The sequence below is a fragment of the Cryptomeria japonica genome, chromosome 9 (assembly GCF_030272615.1).
Source record: "Cryptomeria japonica chromosome 9, Sugi_1.0, whole genome shotgun sequence".
NCBI classification, from domain to species: domain Eukaryota; kingdom Viridiplantae; phylum Streptophyta; class Pinopsida; order Cupressales; family Cupressaceae; genus Cryptomeria; species Cryptomeria japonica.
Genome location: NC_081413.1, coordinates 250,587,030 through 250,598,404, shown reverse-complemented (window position 1 = coordinate 250,598,404; position 11,375 = coordinate 250,587,030).

Here is an 11,375-nt window from a genome sequence, read left to right as displayed (position 1 = left end):
GAAGGAGATCCTAATTTTTTGAGACCATGGTGGTGGCCACCCTAGTCCTCTGAACTTTTGACACACCGAAGGGGGATGGATTTGTCATTATAAATAAGGCTTATCCTAAAGATCCCAGCTCCATACCCATTTCCCGCACATAGAAAGAAGGGAAAATAGGTTGGGAATAAGGGTTTTCTTAAGCCAAACCATGGTTTTGGAATTAACCATGAAATAAAGATAAAAGATAATTGAATTGTTGTAATGGAAGATTCTCCTTTTGAGGGAGACGTTGAATAATGACTGAAAACCAAATAATATACCTCCTTGTGAAGTTTTGTTTGTCCCCACATGGGATTAGGGATTCCAGAAGTCTTTGACAAAATAGGATGTGAATGTCTACTTCAACACCCGAATCTTGACTTTGTTGCTGCTCCAAGGCTTTAAGGAAGACTGATTACTTGCTCAATTGCTTGAATAATTAATTGCTTGATGTCGAATTGAATTTCATGTATGTGCATATGATTGATTTACTTACAAATGAGAGGGGAAATCCTTTTATACTTGCCAGTCAAAAAACATATTAATTTTCCGACATGAGCCGACACGGGCTAGGTCTCCTACCCAATTTTTGAAATGAAAAAAGGGTTTAAAGGGGGGCCCAAATAGGGATGACCAAGGTGCCACACCCTAGTCCTATGCATTTTTTAGGGCTTGGATAAGGGGCTAAGTTTGTGTATGAAGTCAAAATGAGGTCATACTTGCATGGTGTGATTAGAATCAGGTCCCAGTTAGGGCTATAGGCACAAATGCTAAGGTAAGGACCCAAATACAGTCAAAATTATAGGGGTACAATTTAAGGATGCTACAACAGTATACTCAAGCTTCAAATTTTTCAATTTGATGTTCCTGAAGTGCTCCTCTATGTAGATCAGGAAAGAGGTATGGTATACTCTTCATTCTCTTATGAGTTTGAGGCCTTTTCTTTTGGTTTCAACTCATGCCTAGAGTGGGAAAATTGTGATAACAATGACTCTCCCTTGTGTGAAGAGGGTTCTTTCTCTTTTGTAAGGGTTAGTTCTGATACTCGCCTCCCCCTTGAACACTTTCCCTTTTCTACTAAATGTGCGTTTGATGCACCTCCATGTGTCTTAGAGGCTTATCTTATATGGATCCCTTGTCGTAGCAAAGTAGATGGTGAAGTGTTATTTCACCATATGGGTGGTATGCATGATTTGATGCATGCATACAAGAGACTTCAACTTTTGAAACAAGGTGGTGACTAAAATCATGATATGAGGGAGATCAACTCCTTCATAAGGTTTATCTTTGACAGAGGCAAAATCATTATTTGCCTCTTAATTATGATAATGTAAATAATTAGATTAGGTTTCTTGTTTTCCAAGAAGTGCAAAATTTTGATCTTTTGTAGGTTACAGAAGAAATATTTTCTTTCTTGTTGTAGTCTTGAATCTATGCCCAATGGATTTCCTAGGGCTACTAATCTTATGCCTAGTAGGCTTGTCTCCCCTCCCGAGTCACAAGAAATGTTGAGATTTTTTGTGTCAACCTTAGCCATACAAATAACTGATTTAAGATAACATAATGGCTAAACTGTATATTCCTCAAGGCCTAAAATCCTAAACCCTTAAGGCATTTTTTGCCTTAGCCCTTTATGGCCTTATTCTATTTGTTCATTGACTAGCTCTAATGGTCATGTCACTTAAATTAACTGGTTGAACCCCTTTTTGTTCATCTCAGAATTGGCCCCATTTTACCCACTACTAGTAGGCAGGAGGCTTAAAAGTTAAATGAGTGTTAGATCGCAGGTTCATAGTCATCAGGGTTAACCACCAATTAACCTTGTGATGCTATAATGAACCATTGGTAGTTACCAGGAAATGGTAGATCATGGGTTCACGATGGTTAAGCTAAGCCGTTGGTTAGCCTTGCGTTATTGCAATGGACCGCTAAGGGCTACCGTGGATGTCGAATCACATGGTTCACGGTGGTCAAGGTTAACCACCACTTGACCCTATGATGCTATGATGAACTGTTGGTGGTTACCAAGTTATGTTTGATCATGGGTTCGTGGCAGTTAAGGTTAATCGTCGATTGGACTTGTCTTGTTGCAATGGACCACTAGGGGGCTACCATCATGTCAAGCTGCACCTTTGTAGTTTGGGGTTGGCTATCAAGGATTCAGTTGTAATCTTGTGATTAAGGGGCTTGTTGAGATGGTGGAGCCGACCACATTTTCACATGTAGATGATAGTCATCCAATTTGACTAATGCAAAAATCAACGATGGTGTTTTAACTGGCCATTTTGGGGGTCTTCTAGGTGTATCTCAACCATTCATCTACGCACAAAGAGAAGATCCAACAACCAAGATTCAAATTTTGGTAATGAATGTTAGAATTGAAATAGTGCCATGGTGGTTGTTGACCTATCAGGTCAAATTGAATGCAGGTCCTGTCAACGCACCATATCTGATCAGATTGCACTCCAATCACTTCTAGATGTTGCACGATGATTTCCATTACTCTTGTTGGACTATGCAGATGCTTCCTAGGGTCTCACATGCCTATTAAGGTATGCAAAAGACTTTTTGGTCTACTAGAGGACATCAGACACCATCCTATGCAAGACCTCACAAATTTTTCAGGAGATTGTTGTTCTTTCCTAGCTCTTCAAGACACTTTCAGACACACAAAAATCATATATGATTTGATTCCTTTTCCTCTGTAATCTAACCCTAATTGGTTAGGGTTTTGAACCCAATGTTCTATCAGAGTTATGCCTAATATATAAAGGGAATTTTGAAACATATTATAGGGGTCTTCTCCTTGTTTCTCTTATGAAAATTCACACTTTCTATAATAGTAAGATTTGCCCTGCCTTTACATCAATAAAATTGTTTGTTTTATACCTCTTTCCAATTCAAACATTCTGTGTAAGGTATCTCTCTGTCTAAATGCATTATTTTTTGTTCTCAAATTATGTGATTGTGTTAACACCCCTAAGATGTTGTCTATGAAATTCCTTCATTCCTCTCTTCATCTTACATGATTCTAACATTTGCATGTTCTTTGGGAGTTGATTAGAATAAGAAATTGTGCATATCTTTGGGTAGTTTCTATTGGTTCCTTATGCAGTTATGGGCAAGGAGGATCAACCTTCAATCTTGGTGTATCACCTCTCATTTCCTTTTCAACATTTCTTCTCCCTTTTTCTCTATAAGTGATTAAATTAGGCTTAGGAGTAGGTTTTAAAAGTGTTGGGTCGGTCTAACACTACACCCTGATTGGAAAGGAATTCAACCTTCTTTAGAGATTCAACCTCTCATGTGAACGATCCCACACTTGGAGGTTGTTTCCATGTTTTACAAGGTTGTTGAGTATTAGTGTTCAACAAGGGTGCAAAATTTTGTGACAACACTTAACTCACAACAAGACTAAAATAAACATATTCTGTCAATGGAAGCAGGCAAAAAGATTTTAACTCAAAACCTTGAATTGAAGATGACAATGACTTAGCCACTACACCAAATTCCTTGTGTCAATGTAAAAAGAAAGATAATAAATTATGATATGTTCTAATTAAAAGATGAATCAAAATAATTTATACTTATTTTAACTATGTATATATATTCGATTATACTAACCCATGACTCCTTCCTAAAAGACTTGATATTGAAGGTTGATGGACAATCAAGTCATTGCCAAACTTGTGTGCAATTACTAAACTAGAATTCAAAACTTATCATGATTATATCTATGGTTTATAAATATTTGCAAGAGTAGGTTGCTTCAAATTACATCTCATAGTAAGACAATTATGTGCAAGAGTGGGTTCCTTCAAACTTTGTGCTAAATTGGTCCTAATTTCATATGGTTTCCATCATAGTTTGAAAATAGAGATGACTAAAAAGAATTCAAAGTAAGAAAATTATGTGCAAGAGTAGGTTGCTTCATAATTTGTACTAAACCGATCCTAACTTCATATGATTTCCATCATAGTCTGAAAATAGAGATGGCTGAAAAGAATTAAAAGTAAGACAATTATCCCCAAGAGTAGGTTTCTTCAAACTTTGTACTGAATCAGTTTTAACTTTATATGATTTCCACCGCTCAAATTCATTCCCAAATATATTAAGTGATAAAACACCAAGATATCGCTTAAAAGCTTCAATGGGTAGCACAAGCAACAATAAAGACTTTACATATGCTTTTCACTAAAATATACATAGTCATATTACATTCCTCATCATGATGTCTAAAATCCTTTCTCTTCTCTCATCTACATCATCCTTCTATTCTCTCCTCCATCTTTGACTATTTATTCCTCTCCATCTCTTGAAAGGAACTTTTTTCTAACAATACCAGATTTGCATAAGATATGAATGCTATGATAAAGAAAATATGCCTCCACCTCTTATGTCTCCCTGAAACATATGTCGCACCTCCTTATAATGTGTTTAGTGAGAAGCCAAAGACTCATTCATCCAACCCTCCATTTTTATCTCCATAGAGCCATTTGAACCCATGACAAATGCACGTTTTCGTAATGCTTAATGCATGTTCCATCTCACCTTGTCATTTTTACCTTAATAGTACCTTCACTGGCTCTCTTCAATACAATGCAAACAGAATGGATTTAATTCTCCTAACTTTATGTCCCCTCCCCTCACATTTCAAACTAACTACTAAGTTCTTAAAGAGGACATAAACAACTTATTGATGATTAATTAATTACTAGGCGATTAACCTATTTGCAAAACCATCCTTGAGATCAACTTCTAGGGAGAAGCTAAATTCTTAATGAATAAATGAAATGATGGATGCATGAATGGATTTTGGCTACAAGACCTAATGAGGTACCCATATAAAAATAAACTAAATCTCTCATAATAGGAGAAAAGGAGAAAACACATAGGAAAAAAGTTCTCTCCGAAAAAATGAAAAATGAAATAAATTTTCTAGTGGACTTGATGTGACCTCTCCAAAGACATCTTCTATCACAATAGTATAATAGATATCCCCCCAATAAGAGAGAGAAGATGAGAATATGAATCATAAAGAATAAGCTCCTATGCCAGTTATAAAAGCTTGAAGATAAAAAATGATCCATTGCTTATAAACAATATTTGTCCCCTTAGGAAGATACACATCTAATAGTGATTAGAGAAGAGGGTGTGTGCAGGATCATGGGGATCAAAACTAGGCCCTTAAGTGGTGATGAAAATTAAAATAAATAGAGCTAGGCATCTTGACATAAAAAAATGAATAGGTTATTAAAATAATTTAAAAAATATGCAAGAACAAAAATTATAGCAAATTGAATCTAGTTTCTAAGATACTAGTTATTTTTTGGAAAAAAGAGTAAATCTATATGGTGAAAAATTAAAATTTCAATGCTGTAGTACTTAAATTTCAGGAAAAAAAAAAAGGTTTATGTCTGTGGAAACTAAGTACACATAATTTTTGTTTTTTGAAAGTTTCAATGCAAGTAGAGGACACATGATTGGATGTGCCCCATTTTTTTGTGATTTTATGGCAAGTAAATTATTAATTATGATTATTTTATTAGAACTTTCCAAAAATATAAAAAACTTGTATGTCTATACAACATAACTTGGTCAAAACTCAATGGAATTCATTTTTTTATCCTATAATATGGGAAGCATAGAATGTGCAACATCTTTCAAATTCAAAAAATGTGTAATTGTTTGAAAGTTATAGATGTTTTTAAATCAACCTATCAATCATGACTTTAGTCATAATGCATGTAGATAATAAAAAATAATTATTTATTAAATCATTAATAAGCCCTAGTTTATATTGGTGGAAATTTTACAATTTCCCTAATAAAGTCTTTTTGTTTCATTGAATTTGGATATAAAAAAGTCATCAACCACATGGGTAAAGTCTAGAAAACCAAGGAAAAATTCTAAACACATTTTGTTGTTGACTTTCTAGGTTTGACACCCCCAAGCCAAATCCCAAAGTAACCTTGACGAAAAAATTGAGGAAAACAAATTATGTCAAAATAATGTAGATATATGTTAGTAATAGATATCCATTTTTTAAATGTCAAAAATAAATATTCATTTCCTCAACTTGTTTTTCTTTTTTAAAATTTAGTAAAATGGGTATAACTTTTACATTTCTTATTGAAATTTTGATTTTTTTTATAGGCATTGGAAAGATAATTTAGATCTCTACACAATGGAATAGGTAGTGTTTCAATATTATGTATAAAAAATTTAATTATAATTAATTTATATTCATCCTTGATTTTTAAAATTGTGTGGGAGAAAAAGTGACACTAAGCAAACAGGCCCTAATCTCACTTTCAACCACACACTTGTGGAATACGAAAGAGCCTAGAGGTATCACACAATTGGCTACTTCTTTTTGTGGAAGAGAGAGCCATGGGCTACCTATTAGGATTTCTATTCCTTTGTTTTAATTGAAAGATAAAATGATGCAAGTTCAATTCCTAACCCCAAAGTGCAAGTACGAACTAATAACAAGATTGCAGAATTGAACTTAAACAATGGAAAGCTGTAAACACAAGGACAAGAAAAGAATGCAAATGCGTACCCAGAGTTAAAATGTGAGTGAAAATGTTCAGGATGGGGGCGCGGGCGCCACTGTCCTGATTCTGCACCTAAAACTGCTGTTTTGCAACTTGAAAAGCTGTTAAAAATGTTGAAAACTGCTGTCTGTCAGGAGGACCAGGGCGCCCAGCGCCCCTGTCCCAGGGACCAGGGCGCCCAGCGCCCCTGTCCTGGCAAGACCAGGGCGCCCCACGCCCCTGTCCTGGTCTTTTTCTCTGCAATTTGGTGTGTTGTTCTATCTCAGTCTGCTTCTTTCGGATCTGCAACTTGCGGCGTCGTCCGAATCCCGAAACCTGCACTTATATCTGAAAAGGTATGGTGGGCGGATATATAGGGTTTTGCCTTAGTCAAACCCCCACTTTGGTGATTTCCACCTCCACGAATAGCCAAGTTGTATTGTAAAAGTAGTGTGTGTGCAGACCTTGTGTGTGTGCAAGATCCTAAAATGCAAGTAAGCAAACTAGAGCAACCTAGAAAGTAAACCCTAATTGCTTGTAAATGATAATGTAAATGCTCCAAATCAAGATGTAAAGAGATCTAAAGCATGAATACAAGTGATATAATGAGGCTTATGCAAAGACATGAAAACAACATGAAATCATACCCAACCCCAAGGGAGGGGTACAAGCCAATCTTCAGTCGGTGATCCCCTATTGCTCTTCAATGTCTTTAAAGCCCTAAATGGATGAATGAAATTGATGAATGCTTGATGGATGGATGTTGAATGTTGTTGAAGTCTTCAAAGATCTGCTCTTTCGCTGCATAGAAGGCCCTTGAAAACCAAAATCCGGATCCTTTCAAATGAAGAAAGAGAGCTCTTATATATGAAACCCTAGGTCTTAATTTCAACTTTTGGCCGACCTAGAGATTGAATCTCACGCCAATTTCTTGGGGTTAAGCTTTATTTTATGATTGGATCGTGCTCCTAAAATTTCAGGAAAAATGTCCGGGACCATGTGCACGCTGGGCGCCATGGTCCCGACAACTTTTCACCAAATTTTCAGGGCCGTCGGATATGATGATTTTAGATCGAATCCCGAAGTTACAGCTGATTTCGAGATGTTTTGACCCCCGAAATCAAGCCCCCAAGTTCAAAATAGGACCTAATCAGGGTTTTTGATTAAATGATGTATTGGAAGAATAAAATGAAAGGGGCACACTTTAATGAAAAGGGCCCAACTTTATGATATGGGAGATGATAAAATAAGACCCTAGACCTAATTAATTTAATTAATTAAGTGCTAAAGGGGAAATGCAATGCAAAATGCAAAATGCGCCAAGGCGGGTGCTAAACTAGGTGTGAAATTGTACCACCCTAGCAAGTGCGTACAATTTACGATGCTACATTTAGCCCCCACTTTAGCGGTCATATGAACACTACGTGCATATGCAAGCTAAAGTGCAGAAAAGTAAACATTATTTGAAAAAGGATATATCCATAAGTCTGTCGAACGAAGCCCCCAGTGGTATCTGCAGTACACAGTTAGGAACCGCACCCTACAAAACACACGTTAGATCACAAAATCACCTAATGCTTACTAAGGAAGGTGATGAAAATTCGAGGGTAGCTATTTGCCCCCCCCTGTTTCAGCTTGCTAATTTTAGTGAGTTGAAACAGGGTATCATGTTTACCACTTCGAATTGTTAAAGAATATTGATGACAAATGCTCACAAGAAGATTTGATATGAGATCAAAAACTAATGGAGAGTCATTTGGTAAGAAAGAGGACTAAATCTCAATTCCAACACAACAAAGAGTGTGAGGATTTGAGAGTTCTCTAAGACAAGATGAAGGATGTAAATGGAAACAAAATGCAAAGAAAAGAAAAGAAAGGAAAGCAGCATGAATACACACATTGGTGATCCATGAGAAGAATAGTGAGAGAGAAAACATGGACTTCTCGCCCCTAGATCTTGTCTAGGTGATCCATGGGACAAAGGACATGGAAAACTAGCCCCTAGAGTCTGTCTAGGTGATCCATGTAAGGGAGGAGAGTGAGAAAGTCTAGCCTTATGCCGCTAGTTCCACTCAACCTCGTGCATGTGTGTGTAAGGGAGGTTAGAAGCACCTCATAGGAGTCTATGCCCGAGTATGCTACAACCTGTATATGTATGGTACAAAAGCGTGACATCTCGCTCTAAGAGTCTGTGCTCTGGTTCCGAGAATAATCACCTTGCATAAAAGAAAAATGGAGACATCTCGCTCTAAGAGTCTGTGCTCTGGTTCCGAGAATGACCCATTGCTCAAAAAGTGTAATGTTTATGTCATAAGAAAAGTAGAACAAGGATACCTACCTTCATCACAAAAGAAGATACCCCAAAAATGCAACAATGTCATAGATCCAAGCAAGAGAGTTTTTTACTCTTTAAGCAAGGATAAGATAGTTGAAAAGGGACATCCTGTAGTATGTGTAAAGGAGATCCTTAGAGGAGAAGAGATCTTTGTACAAAAGACACCTATCCTCGAGAGGAATTGTCTTAGACAAATATAACATCTTCTAGAATAATACAAAGAAGAGAATAAGAATGCAATACTTCCTTCTTTTGCGAGGTGAAAGTGATTCTTAGTGAAGGATGACGCTCTTTTTAACCCAATTGAGAGAGTGAATTCATTATGGATGTATTTTACCAAGTGCAAAAGAGGTTGTAGTCAAGGACTTACACCTCTTGTAAGAGGGAATCCTTGAACAAACAACAACAAATTTATACAAGGAATAACATCAAGTAATAAAGTTCACACCATCCACGAAATAGGAAAAAGTGGATCCTTAGATAAAAATAAGGAAAGATCATTGCCTCCCAATGATGAAGGACTTACACAATCTTCTAGGGAGAGATTTAGACATAAAAAAAAATGTACTACATACTCACATGAGTTCATGCAAGCAAGACATTAGTGTATGTAAAATGCTCCTCACAAGAAGTGGGTAGGATAAGAAAGAGAATACACATCTTCTCCCATATCTAGGAAAAGAGGATTCTAAAGAAAAGATGATCAATATTTCCACACTATTACCCCAAAGGGAAATTTTAACCATAAAAAGAAGAGATATATGAAATCACTCGTGTCCCTATAGGAACAAGAGATAACATAGAAAATTAGGCTATTATGTTGCTTCAAAAATATGATTGCACTTGAAATTGTACCATCATGAATGACAATGAGCCCCCAGTAAATGAGCTACCAATGTCACATAATGATGAGCAACATAATAGCCATTAATGTTATTTAAAGACATGATAGATTGAATGAGGTATTTGAATATGACATGCTAAATGCTCAACTATAAGTGAGATAAAAAAATGATAAAAATTGAAGAAGAAAAGTCACAAGAAATCTTAGAAGAAGAATGAGTGTAATTTATTAGAGCCTTATCCTTGGAGGAAAGGACTTTATGATGAATAGGAGATAAAGATTCATAAGTGAATTTAGAAATTTGAGGGGATTCATAAAGAGATTTGTTCATCGCCAAGATTTCCTTATGAGGGGAATGAGAGTTGATAGAAGTAGAAGATGACTTAGTTGAAGTGAGATCATCATCACTACTAAATATAGCATTCACATTGAGAGATGGTCTTTTAGATGCTTTGGTGGGCTTAGAAAGATTATATCCAAGTCCAAATGAATATTCATGCATGTTATGTTCTAAAGGAACTTTAATTCCTTATTCATTTGCGCCACAACCATTTCCACTATAGCCACTCTTAGCCAAAATATGAAAACCACGACCATAATGATTAGCCATTTCAGAAAGAAAAGGTGGTTTTTCATAAGACAAAGAATCAAATTCTTCAAAATTAGAGGTGTGAGGAGAAGAAGTTTGAGAAGCGGCCACAAAATTATTGCTCATAGGTTCAGGTAAGACTGATTGATCTCTAGTTTCTTCCTTCTTTTTAACTTTAAGCTCTCTAGGAGGAACCCTATACTCACCTACAAAGGTGGGATTGAAATCAAGAGATCCCCAATCATCTTCTGCGAGAACCTTCTCAGGATCAAAAGCCTTTTCATGTGTAGATTCAAGTCGAGAAGAATCTTCTTCAGGAACTTCAGACTCATCCAAAGAATTTTGATTATCAGAGGGTGATGATTCATCCATAGGTATCTTGTTTAACGAGTCATCACTAGAAGAGGAAGGCTTAGAAGAACTCCCTTTGGAAGTAGATGTTTGCAAACAAGCTTGAAAATTAGTATCACCTATCAAGGTATATGTCTTATTATTATGAATAAATTTAACTTGTCTATGCAATGTAGAGGGGACAGCTTGCATACTGTGAATCCAAGGTCTCCCTAATAACAAGTTGTATGTTAGATTTCCCGACATAACATGGATAGGAGTAGGCAAAGTAACAGGTCCCATTGTGATGGGTAAGGTGATAATACCTAATGAAGACTTAGCCACATTATCAAAGCCTCGAATGGGACGAGAGTCAGGCTCAATAAGGGATGTATCCACATTCATCTTATGCAATAGATTAATGCTACACACATTAAGGCCAGAACCATTATCTACCAATGTTCGTCTTATAGAAGTGTCATTTATGATAACCACAATCATCAAGGGATCATGTTGATGTTGAATTTCACTAGTAGGCAACTCATCTTGAGTAAACACAATTTGAGCTTTAGGATTCATCACAGAGTTAACCAAAGACACTATATTACTAGATGTATTAGGTGGAGGAACATTCAAATCTTTCAAGGCATCTTGTAACATTCCATGATGAGCAGAAGAAGTTTGGATCAAATCCCAAAGGGATATCTTAGCAGGGGT